The following is an 18,364-nucleotide window of genomic DNA, read 5'->3' as shown; positions in this document are numbered from 1 at the left end:
CTCGACCGCAGGACCCTGGGACCATGACCTGAGCCGAAGGCAGACGCTTCACCAACTGAGCCACCCAGGTGCCCTGAAGTGCTGGCTTTTCAACAAAGGTTTGATAATATATAGGTGAACGGGGGTCCATTACAATAATTTCTTGACCTATTCAATACATGTGAATTCTATTCTTTCTTCTCTGTTAGCTTTGTATGGCTCCAAACCAAGGTAGCTCATAGGGAAGGGAGAGGGCCACTGGCAAACTTGCCTCTTGTCTTTCTCCAGCAAATAACAAGAGCTTCTTGCTGAGGACAAGGACCCAAGGCATATATGGCAGTCACAGGGATCCTTCCATCCTGCTCATCAGACTTACCCCTGTGAAACAGCCACACTAAAGAACCCCTCCCTGGTTGCACCAGGAGACTGGCAGCATACCATAGTGATGGAGCATGAAGACTTGGGAGTCCAGGGGATTTGGGTTCAAATCCACTAAGTACTACCTGCGTGACAGTGAGCAAAGCACTACACCTCTCAGAGCTTCCACTTCCTTGTCTGTAAAATAGAGATAATACCTAGCTCACAATTTTGTTGTGAAGATCAAATGAAAGAGAGGAAGAAAAGCATTCAACACGGTCCTAGAGCATAGTAAGCACTCTGTACCCTGGGTGACATGATTATTATTTATAGCATCAGCAATAATATGAGCCCATGTATATGGGCAGATGAGAATAGGCTCTGGTAGAGATAAATCGAACCAGCTAGAGATGCTCGGATCAAGGCAGTGGACCATCAAGTCTATTCTTCTCACTTAGACTCGTTGTTCTCAAACTGGGCTGCATGCTAGAATCACCTGCAGTTCAGACCAATTAAATCAGGTCTCTGGAGTGAACCCAAGCATGAGGTTCTTTTAAATCTTCAGCCCTAAATTTCCTCTGAGTTCAAGGCCTATATACATGTCTGTTTCACATTTTTTCTTGGACATCTCATCCTCAACATATCCAAGACTCTCCTGGTCTTCACTCTAAATCTGAACCTCTTCCAGTGCTCCTGCCTCCAGTGAATGGCCCCAGCCAGCCAGTTGCAAAAGCCAGACACATAGAGGTTTTCCTGAGTCCCTCCCTTGCAATCCACCTCCTGTTGAGCATCAAATGTTTCAATATCCCCACCCCGCCCATCGCCAGCCTCACACCACTTTCTGTCATCCAGCCCAAGCTACTGGAGTTTCTCCGCTGGACCACCGCTACAGCCTCCTGACTGGTTTGCACATACACGTTTGGGTCCCCCTCCAGTCCAATTTCCTAGCTGCAGCTGGAATACCTTCTCTAAACACAAATCCAGTCATGCTGCTCACATGCGCACACACACACACTAATTCCCACTTCCTGTTGCTTGTAGGAGAAGGACTAGACTCCTTATCTCCATGTTCTTCTTTGTTCCTTGCTGTATAATAATGGCCTTTCGTCCCTCCTACTGGCCATGTTCCCTCCCTCCCCAGAGCCTTTGCAGATGCATTTCCCTCTGCTTGGAGCACCTTCTCGTCCCTCTTTCCCTAGATAGCTCAAGCAGCCACCTTGATCCCCAAGACCAAGTAAAATCCTCCTACTCTGGGTCTTCCCATTGCCTATCTGCCTTTCATTGTACCTGTCAGAGTTACAGAGGAACATTTGTCAGTGCGACTATTTGAATAATTTCCATATCCCCCACTCAGTTGTATATTCCTTGAAGGCAAGGCCTATTTCTGTCTTGCTTGACTTTAAGTACATAGTAGGTGTTGAATAAATGCGTGAGTCCAGTTCATGGACTCAAGTAACTCCATTACAAACTGCTTTCCTGGGATTTTTCCCATCTGCATTCTTACTGGTGGGCTTTAATGAGGATTCCCAAAGAATGTGGAGTCATAGGTATGAGTTTTAATTAACTCCAATAGGCATTTAATGTAGATTTAATAAGACAGTTATTGTATGTTAATTAAATGTCAACTGATTGCTAAAAGGTTTTTGCAATTATTGAAGTTTACTAATTATCTAATAGATAAATCAGTTTCCCATGTAAATAACTAGCATCTACATAAGCAATAAATATGCCATTAGATTCCACACATTAACATATTGAAATTAGAGGTTAGCCCCTCAGGAAATTCTTGAAACCGGTGTCCAATCCAGGGAGAGAAGGTACCAATCATCACATAGTCATTATGCCCATCCTTTGGGAGACAGTGAGAAATCAGGTCGCAAAGATGAACCTGCTCAAAGCTGGAACCAGCTTTAGGAATGCTTACTTATCACACTTTCCAAAACAGAAAACTGGCAGCTGAGAGAAATCTACTATAGAAAGGTCTCTTCACATCCTTAAGGCTCTGTCTCATCAGTTGTAAAAGCGGGGGGGGGGGGGTGTCTGTAAGGCTCCCCACCTCCTGGGGTAACCATGGGCACTGTGTACCAGTACCTGAGCACCAAGCACAGAGTGAGTGCACAGTGGGTGGGAGCGTCCCTCTGTCCTCCCCACTGCTGGTGGCCCAAGCCCTGACTCTTCCACTGATCATTGTCTGACCTTGGGAAAATCACTTCCCTCCCTGAGCGTCAGTATCCCAGTCTGGAAACCTCAGCTCCCATGCTTGCGCAGAGGAACTGAGGCGAGTGCGTATGCCTCTGAGTGAGGAGTAGAGAAGGAAGGGAGGACAATAGAATGAAACGGCGATGTTTTACAAGAAGAACTGGAAAATTGTCAACTCTCTACCATGTGCTGGGTACTGTGTCGGGCACGACTAGGTATTTTCTCATTGAACCCTTATCTGCTCTCCGTCTTGATGTAGGTCAAATCATCCCCATTTGCAAGATGAGCAAAGAGACACAGAGAGGCTAAGGACTGTAAAGGGTGACATAGCAAGAGTGGCAGAGGCCCAAAGCTCAACCACAGTGCTCTGTGTCCCTCCTGAGCGCCTCCCCACCCCACACCCTTGCGGCCACCGGGGCTGCACAAAGTGACAGCAGCTCCTTCTAAATACAGCCATCCTGAAATGGAAAAAAGCGAAATCCAAGTCGGCATTCACTATACGTTCCAGGCAGTATTTCTAAGTACTTCACGTGTAGAATCTTTCTGAATTCTTGCAATAACCTTATGAGGTCGGTGCTGTTAGTTTACAGATGAAAAAAACAGGGGGCACAAAGGGACTTAGTAACTCCTTCAAGGCCACACAGCTAGTAAGGGCAGAACCCAGAATTTGAACCGAGACAGGCAGTCTGGTTCTAGACTCCGAGCCAGGCTGCCCCTCACATCTGACGAGCACAAAGGGAGGCCCACATATCTAAGCTTGAACTTTCAAAAATTAGAAATATATGTAATGAAATCCCTTCCCACGTAAACATTCACAAGGACCTGGAAAGACGAATTTGCTTTTAGATTCTTGGACTCAGTAGAGTCCCCCACGTGCCACCGCCTGGCTTCCTCCTTTGTCCACACAGAATACCCCCCATGTGGCCTGCCCCCGGAGGACAGACCCAAGGAAGAGGCTCACACAGGGCCTGGGAGTGGGTGTGGGGCCATTTGGGTGGGGAACTCTGGTGTCCCGGGTACCTGGAACATGATCGTCATCTAGAGGTTTCCAGGGGGGCCCTTCCTCGCGGATTCCTGACCCTGGAGGGGAGGGGCGTGGCCAGAGGAGGCCAAGCGGCAGCTCCCTTGGAAGCCTGAGAAGCGGCACGGATGGAATTTGAACCCAGACTACAGGAATCCGACTACAGAGCCTAAGCACTTAGCCACCACCCCAAGTTCCTGGAAGATGGCTCGGCCTGTCCCTGGCATCCTCCAGTGTCTGAGGGGCAAGCCAGCAATGGGAAGAACCAAGGCAGCCTGCAGCATGGGAGCGCTCTGCTTCTGGAGTCAGACACGGGAGAACTAACACTTAACGACCACGAAGATACCGAGTAACTCACTTCCACTATCCAAGCTTCCGCGTCCTTACTTGTAAAATGGGGATAATCGTAGCTAAATTACTTTGAAGGGCTGTCATGGCATAAGATGACATCATGTTTCGAAAACACTGAGTACGGTACCGGACACATTCTCAATAAATGTCAGAGAGAGACACACACACCTCTCTGTGTCTCTGTGTCTGTCCCAAGCAAGACCAGCAAGGGGCTGTTTTCCGCAGCTGCAGATTCTCTGGCTCCAAATCCTGAGATGCCTGTCCCCTCTCTCCGCCCTACGCGTTTCGAGGCTCCGGAAAGCTGAGGTCCCACCCACCGCACAGCCAGTCACGCCAGCCCCGTGGGCACCCCCTCCCAGCCTTTCTGGGGGCCCCGTCTGGAGCCCTGGATACTGAGGAGCTCCATTTGCAGGGATTCTCTCCCATCCCAAGAAAGGGACTTCTTTGGGAAATCCTCTTCCTTTCAGTGCCAGGAGGCCAGAGGGGCTTTCTGCCAATGAAAACTCAGAGAGTAAATAAAGGGGAGCAAACCCCCCAAAGGGCTCCCAGGACCCCCGGGGTCAGAAGCCAGGCGCTGCATTTATGTGCAAATTGGGCTGGATTAAGGATTATCGGAGTCCCGAATTACGCGCAGCTGCCAGATCTCTTTGTCCAGGGGGATCAGGAAGATTTCTTGGACCCTCTCTCTGCCCTCCTCTCCTCTCCCCTCCCCTCCCAGGTGCTGTCAGAAGCAGCGGAAGGCAATAGAGACTCTCGCTGCCGGCCGGGAAGGGGGAGGGAAGGGTAGGGAGAGACAGGCCTCCAATCGATGGGCAGCCCACGTGGCCCAGCTGCCGATGGCGATCGATGCCCCTTCCTGCTGATTTCTGCACATCCCACGGGGTGGGGTCAGCTGCGAGCTCAGCACCTCCCACAGCCGTGGCCTTTTTTCTCCCAGCACCTGGCCCTGAGGCGGGGCCGTTCCATACACACATTCCCTCAGGTGTAGCTGTGCTCCCCAGACCCTTTCCTTGCATTGACCCGTGATAGCAACTTGAAGCCCACTCTGTGAACTTCAGCAGGGCCCTGCCCAAGGGGCCTCGGCCCCGAGAGCGGGCATGACAACGCCGTCTTCCCAGGCTACACTGGCATGTCCACCCTCTGAGCCAGGGGAAAGCAGGCCAGAAATTTATATACCATGCAATTTTTTTCTGGTCATTTATTTCTACTAAATACTGACACAGAACTAGAATCTTTTATTTTAAATACTTGAAATGGCCCTTACAGGGAATTATGGTTATCTCCATTTTAAAGATGGGGAAGTTGAGACTCCGAGGAGTGTGCTGGCTTGCCCTCGTTCCCCCAGCAAGGATGACAACACCCTGGGGACTAAAACCCTTAGATTGTCCCTTACTGCCAGGACCCCGCGAGTTCCGCAGTCCTGCCCACAAAGCTGAAGGCTGCTGAGAAGTCGGGACGAGCCCCAGGCCAGGAGCTGTGTGTGCCTCAGGAGGCCGCCCTGTGAGGGACACACAGCATCTGGACCCCATCTGCCCTGCGGCCACTGCCCCACTGAACAACTCCTAGAAAGGAGCCTGTCCTTGCCTGGCCTCCGCTGGTCAAGGCATCCCTGTGTGTCCGCCCAGAGGATGAGGGGGGGGGGCGGGTGGTGACTGGGGCCACAGCAGCCCTTGCAAAACAGCTGTAGGCTGTCACCGAGCGACCGACCCCTCTCCCTCGGGGGGTGGAGACTGCAGAGGGCTGAGGTCCGCAGGGAGGCAGCCCAAGGCTCTTCGCTCCTAATGCTCAGACTTAGGGAAAATTCGCCTGCAAAAAACACAAGCAGGACAACTGTGTAAACCAGGGCTCAGCAAAAGTTTGCTGTAAAAGTTTGCTCAGTAAAACTTTTGCCAGATAGCAAATGCTTCGGGCCTCAAAAGCTACACACGGTGTCTGCCACATACTTGTCTTTGTTTTCCTTTATAACCCTTTAAAAAAGTAAAAGCCATTCTTAGCTCCCAGGGCAGGGGAGGCTGGCATTGGCCCTCTGTCTCCACAGTTTGGGACCCCTGGTCAAATCTGTCTCCATCACCTCGGGCTAAATGGTGGGAGGGCGGGTGGCAGGCGGTGGAGGGGTGGGGGGTCTGGACTTACGTCCCAGAAATTTCTGTTTGCATCTCCTTGGCCAGAACTGCTTCACATGGCTGCTTTGAATGAAAAAGCTAGTAGGGAAGTATTTTTAACTGAGCACATGGCCTCCCCAAGCCAGAGACTAGGGTAGGTGCGGGGCCGGGGGCTGGGAATAGGCTGAGCAGGGCCCAGGGGAGGACGCTGGGGCTGGGTGCAGCTGTAAGGAAGCCAGACCACATCCCCACGCTCTCCCCTCAGTGAGAATCAATAACTATTTGAATTTCTTTCATCTGAGCAGGGATAGCAACACAGGCAAACACAGAAAGGGAAAAGCCATTGATCCTTCCCAGCTGCCGCCAGCCCCTCTCCACCATCCTCACCCCCCCACATCTTGCCATCTGGCCTCCCCTCCCCCAGGCCTCTCCGCTAGACATCCGCTCACTGTCCCACACTCAGACATCTGTGGGACCTCCAAGGCAGCTAGCGATGCCAGGCTATTTTGGTCCCCCCTACAACCGTGACCATCCACTTGGTGTACAGAGAGGGCTCACCTTTCATCTTGCCCCAAGACTGGACAAGCCTGGGCTTCCCTGGGTGAGCCCCTGCCTCTCAGGACAACCCACCCTTATCCCTTATACCTATTCCCCCTCCCTGCTAGCTTCAGGAATCCATTTTCATATTCATGAGTCTGAGAGACAAAGCAGGTATTTCGTGATCGTCTCTTGTGCTGAGTGTGATTTCAGATTCAGCCAACATTGGAGTGGTTCCCTGAGGTGTCAGATAATGGATTTCATGGGGAGATACTGGAGGCGGGGAGCATGGTTAGGGGAACAAGGAAGAGGAGCTGGTAGGAGATGATGGAGGTCTGCAATAGGGTACAGAGAAGAGGGGATGGGTTGGAACATATTTGTGATATAAAATTAGTAGGATATAATGATAGAATGAGGGAGAGGGAGACCCTGAAAGGATCCCCAGGTTTCCAGTTTGAGTGCGTGGGCGGCAGCAGGAAGAGAGGTGGGTTTGCGGAGAAAATACGATGAGTCTGGCCTCAGATATGTTGAACTGCAAATGCCTGGGGAGCATGAAATGCAAAGATCTAGAGGGTTGTTCTGTGTGTCTACATCTCAAGGGGCAGCCTGCACTGTAAATATGAGATTGGGCATCCTCACTTCTCCCCCCATCTTCTTGTAAACCCCTGGCTCCTTTGAGACCCTTGCCCTCTGGCTGCCCCACCCGGTGGCACTCTCGTTTCAGTTCTCTACTGACCACTCCTCCTCATACAGGGAAGGCTTCCAACCCTGGATCCCAGTCTTTTTTCTACCCAATGCACGTGTGATGTCTTGAAGATCCAGAGGGGGAATCCTTCCTGAATGCTGGCTTATCAGTTCTTGACCTCCTCATCTCCAGTGTCCTCCCTTCCACACTTGTTACACTTCAGGACTTGTCACTACCGGCAACTGCACCACCTCTGAAATCACTAATTAAAAATACCGACTCTCCAACCAAAATGTTTTCCCATTTGGATTTCTTTCCATGGGCACCCGTCTTTGATCCCACCAAGGCTCCAAACCAGGGGTCCCTCCACTTTCTTCCCATCCTTAAGCTCCCTGTATAATAACTCAGAAATTGTACTCATGTAATGGAAATCCAACTACAGTGACTTAACCAAGTACGAATTGATGTGTCCTTCCCTAACAATATAGAGGCTGGCTTGAAGAAGTCATCAGACTCCTTTTGGCTTCCTGATTTGCCATGTTTTGAGGGTAGCTTTCACCTCCATTGTCGTAAATTACATTACTGACCCCAGTGCTTTGCGCCTCCTTTGCTCTTGCCTTTTATCATGTGACTCTGTAATTCTTCCTACTAAATGAGATAAATATGTCCCCATGCTTTGGCTGTGTGTTTAGTTAGCCATACTTTGGCCAATAAGATGAGGTCAAAAGTGACTATGTACCCGCTTTAAGCCTAGGCCTTAAAAGAGACTTTGTGAATTTTCACTTGTCCTCTTGGGCTTCTTCCACTGCCCATGAGAAGAATGTGTCCTAGAGGGAGGATAAGAGACACTTGGAACAGCGCCACCCTAATTGCTGCAGCCTGAAGCGGAGCTGGCCAACCAGCCCTGCCTAGATCAGCTGAATTGCAGACAACCAAGAGTTTCATGAGACATTAAGTTTTGGGGTGTTTTTTTTTACAGCATTATTGTGGCAATGGTTAACAGATACACTCATGATCTCCAAGATAGTGGCTTCACCTCTAGCCTCTCCATCTCATTCTACAAATGAAGAAGGACAAAGAACAGAAGGCACATCCCACATGAGTTTTTCCTCTTTAAAACACCCACAGAAAAGCCACACCCAGCAGCTTCTTCATATATGTCATTGGCCAGAACTCTTTCACATGCCAGTCTGGATGAAAGAGTGTGTAGGGGAGTGGGTATTTTAAGCTCAACACACTGTTGTCCCAAGCTAAATCTAGAGTCATTGGGTACTGACTTTACTTTCCTGCTCATCTAGCTTAAATTCCATAATTTGTCATTGTAGTCCTTCTTTTCAAATGTCCTCGAGTTCCCCTGCCCATCCTTCTGGCCATTACACTCATAATAAAAGCCCAGCCCTGAATGAGCCCGACTGTCCCTTCTTCACAACTTGACCCAAGAGGTTGAATGCACTGAAGAAATCACACCACTGAGCAGCCTGGAATCACCATGAATCAATGATCTCCTACTTCAAAGGGCCATGTCTGGAAATCTTACTACATTTAAGCTCACCCCTACATTCCCCCACACTCTTCACACCTTCACGTCTCTCTGCAAACCTCCAATCTTCTCTGTACCCATCCTCCATTCTCAGTAGATAAATTTCCCTTACAGTTCATAAAGACACAGAAACCATCAAATTGGGCATTTCCTCAGCTTCCCACCACCAGATCAGATCTTCTAATCTGCCAGTATCTGCACTTGACTCACCAACACCTGCTCATCTCCCATGGCTAAACCTCTGTGTCTTCTTAGTGAGCGTTTTCCAGGACTCGCAATTCCAACTAAATCAGATTTCCTGGATTTACATATTCGTAGCATCCTGTATTTCCCCACTATAGCACTTATAATCATTACAATTATATAAACATTTGTGTAGTTCCTGCTGATTGTCTCTTCACCCCATGTATGAACTCATTCACCAAATATATGTTGAGTGTCTAGCATTAGATTAGATGCTGGAGAGGCAGCAATGACCATGAGGTTTACATTCTGATCTATGAGCTCCAAGAGGGCAAGGACCATGCTCGGCTTTCTCACCTATGTCTTCCCAGGGCCTGACACCTACTGGGAGCCCCATAAATAGTCATTGAAACACATGGCTTGTAAAAAGGCAGTAAAATCAAAAGGTCAGTTGAACAGGTAGTGGGTCCACACCATAAACATAGAGAGCACCAATATCTAAGGATAAGGAGAAAGAAACAATAGTCTACCACCAATGGGAAAAGAAATAGACAGATGAGAGGAGAATCAGTCACATGCAGTATCTCAGAAGCCAAGAGGAAAGAGAGTGCATCAGAGAAGGAGAAATCAACTGCAGTAAAGGCATATGCTCTGTCTCTAGTAATGCAAGGACGGGGCTGGCCTTGTCTTAAGGAGAACATAGACTGCCTTTACCAGAAAAAGTGATGGCAGCCAAAGTCAAACTGTTATCAGGTGGGGAGTGCATGGGAGCTCAGGAAGTAGACTCAACACATATGAAACAACAGTTCTCTTAAGCAGGGTGCCCAGGGGCACCTGGGTGGCCAGGTCAGTTGAGTGTCTGACTCTTGGTTTCAGCTCAGGCTGTGATCTCAGGGTCATGAGATCGAGCCCCATGTTGGACTCTATGCTCAGCATGGAGTCTGCTTGAGTTTCTCTCTCCATCTCCCCCTGCCCCTCCCCTCCCTCTTTCTCTCAAGTAGACAACTCAATCTTTTTTTTTAAAAAAGTGCACCCAGTTTGTTGAGAGGTAAGTTGGAGAGAGCATCTCACCCACTCATAGGTCATAGAACTGAAAGAATTTGGTCAGTAAACACTTATACATGTCATAGTTGCTCATTGACATATAGAATAGATGTTGATCCAGCCCGGGGCACACAACATAGATACAATCCCTGTCCTTGAGCGGAAAAAGATATAAAACAAACACTTACATAAGGAAAACATAATTTTAGGCTCTGGTAAGTGCTATGAGGAAGATAAAATCAGAATAAAAAGCTAGGGGGTGACCAGCAGGCCCGTGTTCACTCAGAGGGTTAAAGAAGGCCTCCTTGAGAGGTTGGCATTTGAAGCAAAACTGGGACAATTCAAAGGAAGCAGACAGACAGAGGTAAAGCAAGTAGAAAGCTTCCAAGGTGAGAATATGTTCAGCATGTTTGAGGAAGAGCAAGAAGGCTCCTATGGTTGAGGTGCAGAAAGTGAAGAGAATGAAGTCAGAGAAGAGAGCAGGGGCCAACTCTTATAGAACCTTACAGGCTGTGGTTAGATGTTTGAGTTTTGTTCTAATTGAAATATAAATATGACATCAGCTACTCTGTGGAGAAGGGACGACAGGGGACAAGAGGGAGGCAGGGACAGCAATGAGGAGATGATGGATGTATTTAAGCAAGAGAGCTTGTGGCAGAAGAGATGGTGAGAAGTGTTCAGATTCTGGATATACTTCGGAAGTTTAATCACAAAGACAGACTGAGTGGAGTTGAGAGCAAAAGAAAAAAGAGAAGAATCAAAAATGATTTCTATTCACCACAGTGCTAGAGATCACAGCCAGGGCAATAAGGCAAGAAAAAGAAATCGAAAAAAATACAGATAGAAAGGAAGAAATAAACCTGTCTCCATTTCCTGGGATACAACTGTCTACATAGAAAAATCCCAAGAATCACACAAAAGTTACTAGAACAGATTAGTGAGTTTAACAAGCTCAAAGTATATGAAAATTAACATACAAGAATCAATTGTTGGTCTATATACCAGCAATGAACAATTGAAAATTAAAATTTTAAAGAAACCATTTATACTAACACCAACATACCTAAAATACTGTTATAAATCTAGCAAAGTGTTACAGTATCTGTATGCTAAAAACTATAAAAACTAAGGGAAAACTCAAATATAACCTAAATAGATGGAGAAATGTGCTGTGTTCATGGATTGGAATATTATTAAGATATAAATTTTCCCCAAACTGATCTATAGATTGAGCAAAATCCCTATGAAAACCCTAGCATTTTTTTTTTTGTAGAAACTACCAAGCTGGTTCTAAACTGTATTTGGAAAAATGAAGGAAAGAGAAAAGCTAAAACAATTTTGGAAAAAGTACCGAGATGGATAAATCACAGTATCTGATGTTAAGACTTTCTATAAAGCTACAGTAATCAAGACATTTGCTATTGGCAAAAGGATAAACACAGAGATCAACAGGACAGAATGGTGTCCAGCAATAGACTCCTACATACGTGGTCAATTGATTTTTGACAAAAGCACAAAGGCAATCCGATGAAGAAAGGATAACTTGACAAATAGTGCTGGAACAATTGTACATCCATAAGCCACACAAAAAAAAGAAAATTGATTCATACTTTGTACCACATATAAAAATGAACACAAAATGGATCATGATCTCCTGAGATGTCTAGAAAAAACAAAGGATGAATTTTAAGTTAGGAAAAAACTTCACAGATGTGACACCAAAAGCATGATCCATAAAAGAAAAAATTGATAAATTGTACTACAACAAGATTAAAACCTTCTGCTCTTTGAAAGACACTGTTAAGAAATGAAAGGGCAAGCCACAGATTGGGAGAACAATATTCACAAAGCACATATCTGATAAAGAATATATAGAAAACTAGAGAACTCTTAAAACTCAGAAATTGGAAAACAAATGACCCAATTTTAAAATGGACAAAAATTGTGAACATTCACTTCACCAAAGATATGTGGATGGAAACACATACACACACACACACACACACACACACACAAAAACACATGAAAAGATGTCAAACATTATTAGTCATTAGGGAAATGTAAATGAAAACTACAATAAGATAGCATCACACACCTATTAGAATAGCTAAAAATTGTCTTAAAAAGGCAATACATCTGGTTAATCAGAATGCAAAGCAACTGACACCTTAATAGATTGCTGATGGGAAAACAAAATGGCATCGTGACTTTAGAAAACAGTTTGGCACTTTCTCATAAAGTTAAACATAACTTGCCTTATGAACCAGTCCTCTCACTCCTAAGCATTTTCCCAGGAGCAATGAAAACTCAAGTTTACACAAAAACCTAAATGTGAATGTTTACAGCAGCTTTATTTGTAATTGTCAAAAAACAGAAACCATCCAGATATCCTTCAATGAGTGAATGGATAAACAAACTATGGTATATCCATGCAAAGGAATACTACTTTGCAATAAAAATAAACATCTTACTAATATATATACCCACAAAGATAAATCTCAAATGCACTAAGTTAAAGAAGCCAGACTCAAAAGGCTACATACTGTTTGAATCCATTTATATTACATTCTAGAAAAGGCTAAACTATAAGGAAAGAAAACATATCAGTAGCCATCAAGGAGCTGAGGATAAGGGAAGTGGTTGACAAAGGAGCTCCAGAAAATTGGTGGGGGGATGGAAGACAAGACGATGGAAGTGTTCTGTATCTTTTTTTTGCAGATTGATTGATTGATTTGACAGAGAGAGCACAAGCAGGGGGAGCAGGAGAGAGAGAAGCAGATTCCCCACGGAGCAGGCTCTATCCCAGGACCCTGAGATCATGACCTGAGCCAAAGGCAGACACCTAACCCACTGAGCCACCCAGGCGCCCCAGAAGTGTTTTGTATCTCGATTGTGGTGATGACCACATGATTATATGGGATTGTCACAACTCATCAAGCTGCACCCTTGGCAGGGGGAGATTTACTGCCTTTAAATTATACCTCAATAGACCCAACTTGCAAAAAAGGATATCTAGGACCTGAGCCAAAGGCAGACACCTAACCCACGGAGCCACCCAGGCGCCCCAGAAGTGTTTTGTATCTCGATTGTGGTGATGACCACATGATTATATGGGATTGTCACAACTCATCAAGCTGCACCCTTGGCAGGGGGAGATTTACTGCCTTTAAATTATACCTCAATAGACCCAACTTGCAAAAAAGGATTTCTAGGTTTCTAGATCATCTCAACCAAATTCAAGTATCCAACAGAAGTTGGCTTTATGAGGAAGGAAGGAAGTAGCTGGATAAACACATGGAAGAATTGTTCCATGAGTGGTGCTGGCGGACTAGCTCACCAGCCAGCTGGACAGATAGACGGGCCATCACCAGAGTGGAGAGATGGACTGGACTGGACGGGACAGGGGGCTACAGAGGACAAGCAGGTGGGGCAATGGCAAGAGCACTCACTGGACCCAGAGTCCTACTGCTTGGGTTCCAGCCCAGGCATGTGACCTGCATGAATCCTTATTTCCCTTGCATATAAATGAGAAGAATAACCATGCTCTCCCATCTGACCGTGTTTATTTACTTAACAAGCATTCATCAGCCCCAGCCCCAGGCCAGGCATTCTTCTAAGTGCTCACCCTAGATGCGTCCATGTAATGCACATGACAATTTTACGTCCCCATTTCCCAGAGGAGGAACATAGGTACAGACAAGTTGGGTGACTTGCCCAAGGTTACCCACAGAATAAGTGGCAGAACTCTCAGCTCTCCCCCACAGCCTCACACAGACACGGGGGTTCATCACACTCACAGATTCTAGGTTGAACCAGATGAAACTGCTGATATTTAGTCACTTCTGACTTACAAAAGTGTCATTTTGATCCGGTTCAACCTCATCATAATACTATTAGTTACCACTACTTCCTGAGTACTTCCTGTGGGCGAACAGTATCCCTAGCACTTTGCATGTATTATCTTACTTAATGTTCGCAGAGAACACTCTGAGGGGTGGATTCCCACCTTACCGATGAGGAGGCTGAGGCTTTGAGAGGCAAGCACCCCATACACCTTCAAACAGTAACTAGTGGAACCGAGTCGAATTCCCTCTGTGATTTCAGAGCACAGAGCACCTCTGTTCCCTGCTGAGGAAAAGCCAGATGCTGAGCTGGGTGCTCACTTCCCATTTGGCCCATTTAATCCCTGGAAGTCCTTAGTCCTTCCAACCTTCCTGCCCAAGCCCCACACCCCACAGGTCTCAACAGATAAGGGAGAGAGGTCAGCCGGGAGTTTCTGAATTCTTTGTCCTCCACTCTATTTCAGGGTCTGACAGGTCCAGGACTGTTGTCTCCCTCCTTCCCCTCACCACACCCTTCAGGGCTTCTCTCCACCACTTCCTCCAGGGCTCTGTAGCCCCTGCAAAGCCAGACCCCAGGGCCCGCCTGGCTGTACGAGATTTAGACATCCAGGCAGCCCCATTTCCGCAGCTGGGTCCCTGAGTTCTGGCCTCAGCCCCAGCCCCTGGCTGCTCCCCAGCCCAGCTTTGGATGACAGGAAGGCAGCCTTGGTGCTTGCCAACTTCGTGTTCCTTAGCCCGTGCATTGCTAGGTCTCTGTGACTCAGACCCCCCACATACAAGGCTGACCTCTGCTCTCAGCTTCTGGAGGCCTGAGCCCAGGCCCAGCTGAGCTGCTGCCCCGACTCAGAGCTGGAGGAAATGGCTGTTGCTGCCATGGCAACGGGGCTCTGTACTGTCTGGCCAGAACAAAGAGGGTTTTCTTGTCCCTCTCCGGGTCCCAGGACGGGAGAGCGAGTGCTATAGGGCGGACGCTGGGGGAATGCTCTGTGGTGTCTGACCAGCCCTTTGCCCAGCATGCTATGAGCACCGGATGGCTCAGAAAAGCCCGCTCCAGTCCAGCCACTTCGGATGCTCAGAAGCTGGGAGTAAGAAATCCCTGGTCAGCAGCTTTCTCCTGTGGCAGACATCTGAGTAGCGTTTTGCATTTGGGGCCTGGGGAAGTCTCCTAAGGTCGACATGTGAAAGAGGATGCAGAGATTGTGGAATGCAGCCTCTTCCTCCACTCCGGAGAATCGGAGAATCGGAGCAGTGTGCGCTTGAAAGTATCCTAGCCCATCCCGCTCTACCTTCAGAGAGGGGCAGGGAGTCTCCTTAGGTCACACAGCTGACTTTGATCAGGCTGGAAGCAGTGACTATTTCTCAGTCCAGTCCCCCACCCAAGCACCCCACCATCTCCTGCCGGGCACTGAAGCCTGGGACTCAGCCTCAACGTTCCCCCTTTAATTGTCACGGCAACTGGCTGGCCCCTGGGCACTATTCTGACACTATAGTTCCCTGAGAGGCTCGCAGTGCTAGATTTGTAGCCAAGTGAGGACCTCTGAGCATTAAGCACAGGCCCAGATTTGGAAGGTCAACGAAGTTCGAAAGCATGGATCCCAAGGGCAGAACAGCCAAGAAGTTCTTAGGTATAAAAGAGCCGCCGAGGCAGAAGGATCCAAGATATGGGTCAAGCTTAGAATTGAGGACTGACCGAAGGGTAAGATCCAGAAGTGGGGTCGAAGGTCAACAGGCCTGGCAGGAGGCAGCCAGCCTGAGCTGAGAGCATCCCAGGTCCGAGACGGGCTCCTACCCCACTTCAGGCCTTACCTGGCTGCACCCCCCCACACTGGGCCCCTGATGCGCAACGCGGCTTCCTTTTGGCACCAATCGAGAGAACTCTGCGGGGAACCCCTGTAAGTGTCGAATTTTGAATGCATGGTCAGGAATTGATCCTCTTCTATGATGTTGCTCTGCTGTTTCTAAGCAGACTGCACAGTGAGACGTTCCCCCGCGCTCTTGGCAAAGCAGCCGACCGCTGGGAGACAGGGGAGCGTGGTTCTGTGGCATCTTGCGCACGACGCCGTCTGGGCGGCGATCACCCGCTTGCTTAGTCACTTCGGACAAGACAATTCTGCCGCCAGCCTCGTTCCGCTCATCCGTTCAACGCAAGGGTGAAGCCAGGAGACCTCTTAACTGCCTCCCAACTCTGAAATTCCAACTGTTTTATTGGCCGTTAAAATTTAAATGATTTGGGTTTGTTTGGGGACCAAAGTGTTAGTATTTAGCTAGGCCAGCTCGAATAATTGTAGAGGCCTGAGATTTAGGAAAGAAGAGAAAAGGAAAAGAAAAGAAAATATATATACATATATATTCTCCATAGCTCTTTTCTCAGAAACACCAGCCCACTGGCTCTGAAGTCTGAGTTCATATCCTGATTCCAAAATTTCTAGAGTGCATGACCGTGGGCAGATTACTTTCTGAACCTCTCTGGGCCTCAGTTTCCTTATCTTATAGAACGCAGCTCATAATAGCACCCACGTCGCGGGTCGATTGTGTTTTCAATTTGGTACGTAGAGTTCTTAGCACAATGTCTGGCAGGTAGCAAACACTCGAATAAGAGTGTGGCGATTGGCACATGTTGAATAAACGGTGAGTGAGTGAGCGAGCGAGCGAGTGGGGTGGGGTTGCTTTGCTCCTAACTCCCAACACCTGCAGCTCGGCTCAGGCAGGTAACGCTCTGGGGTGTAACTTCCATTCCAGAGCCCCCTGCAGGATCAGACTGATACTACCCTCTGTGGATTTGGCCTGAAGTCACACCCTCAGTTGGCCTCCTCCCCTCCCTTTAAGTGCTGGGGCCTGCTTGGAGTCTCTGACCCAACGCTCATTGGCTCGAGGGGCATCCTGCAGCTGCAAATCCCAGAGCAGTGCCTGGAGGGAGTATCACAGAAGCAAGACCCAGCAAGGAGGAGGTGGGTGGGTGGAATGTGTGCGGCCAAAGTCACAGAAGTCCAAAGAGGAAGAAGGAAGCCCTTTTCTCTGAGGGCTGTTTATCACCCCATGGGTGGGCCATATCCCATGACCCTGGGGGCGGTCACATGACCCAAGCTGGGCAAACATGGTCTCTCTTTTGAGAATTGGGATTTGGGGGTGAGGGCCAGACGGTGAGTTTCTTCACATGTCTGGAACTATACCATGAGAAAATGAACATCAGACAGGCGCCCAGAAGGGTGGTCAGCCAGGGCCAGAGCACTGCGTCAGGCCTTCTGGGGCACAGACTGAATGGAGGCCCAGGCAACAAGTCCGAGCCTCAACACAAGAAGAGTGGATCGAGGGCAGGATCTGGAACCCAGGAGGGAGGAAAGGGCAGCAGAGAGAGAGGCCAGCAGGGACAGAGGGGCAAGGCAGGGTCTCTATGATGATGATGATGTGGAGAACAAAGGCAAAAGAAAAAAATTAAATTTCCTTAGAACTTACAGCCCACTGACAAGTCCTTCAGACAGGCAGAGTGACCTTCCTCTAGGAGCTCAACCGCCCCGATGTCCATACTTTGCTAAGGGCAAAAGGCAATCTTAGTTTAACATTATCCCAACCTCCAGGATCCTGTAAGTCTCCTTTAACATATAAAGATTCCTTTATATGTTATATGAAACTTCCTTTATCTCTACCCTGCAAGATATATGTTGGCAATCATCCTCCAAGCCTATGGCCCCCTGATATACATCTGAAGGGTCTCATGACTCAGGTTTTACTAGACTGTAGTAAATGACTTTTTCTTAACAGCAACTAGCCCCTCAAGGTCCTGGAAATGTTGCTTCCAAAATCCCTAACCCCCTCCCAACTTGAAAGGACATAATCAGTCCCTCCTCACAATCCCAGTGCACCTCTTCCTGCCCCACAGGTCCCGTCCCTGTGCTTTAATAGACTGCCCTTTGCACCGAAGACGCCTCAAGAATTCTTTCTTGACTCTTTGCTCCAAACCCCAACATTTTCACATTCATAGGACCGGGAGAAAATGCATGGCTTGTTCAAGAGCCTGGGGACTTGGGCTGGGACACAAGGATTGCTTGGGAGGACCCGCAACCAGGGGACAATGCATGAGGGCTAGTGCCCAACCTCTGGATTCCCACAGACCCCATCCTGGGGCAGAGCCCAGAGCAGAGCTGTCTGTGAGTGGGGCCGGGGCAGCCCCTAGTACAAACAGGGGGTTCCAGGGCCAGGACAGGCAGGGAGGCTGAGGACCGCCCCGTCCAGTCGAGAGTGCCCAGCCTCCTGGCTCGGGCTGCCTCCTCGGCCCTCCAGGGTCCTCAGCCCAACAGCCTGGAATTACCCTGCCATTAGCGGTGATCCATCCCTTCCGAGCACCGAGCCATTTCATCACACCATCTCGGCTCCCAGCATTAGGAGATAACTGTGCTCACAACATATGTCATTACTCATTAAGGGACTTTTTCTGGATTATGGCTGGGGCTTAATGACTTGTTAAAGATGTTTAACACTTACAATTTTGTTTTTAATTTAGGAAGCAGCATGATCAAACTGCGCCCT

This window comes from Zalophus californianus, chromosome 4, assembly GCF_009762305.2.
Source record: "Zalophus californianus isolate mZalCal1 chromosome 4, mZalCal1.pri.v2, whole genome shotgun sequence".
In the NCBI taxonomy this organism is placed as follows: Eukaryota; Metazoa; Chordata; class Mammalia; order Carnivora; family Otariidae; genus Zalophus; species Zalophus californianus.
The sequence above is the reverse complement of the archived record's forward strand: the minus strand, read 5'-3'. Positions refer to the sequence as shown.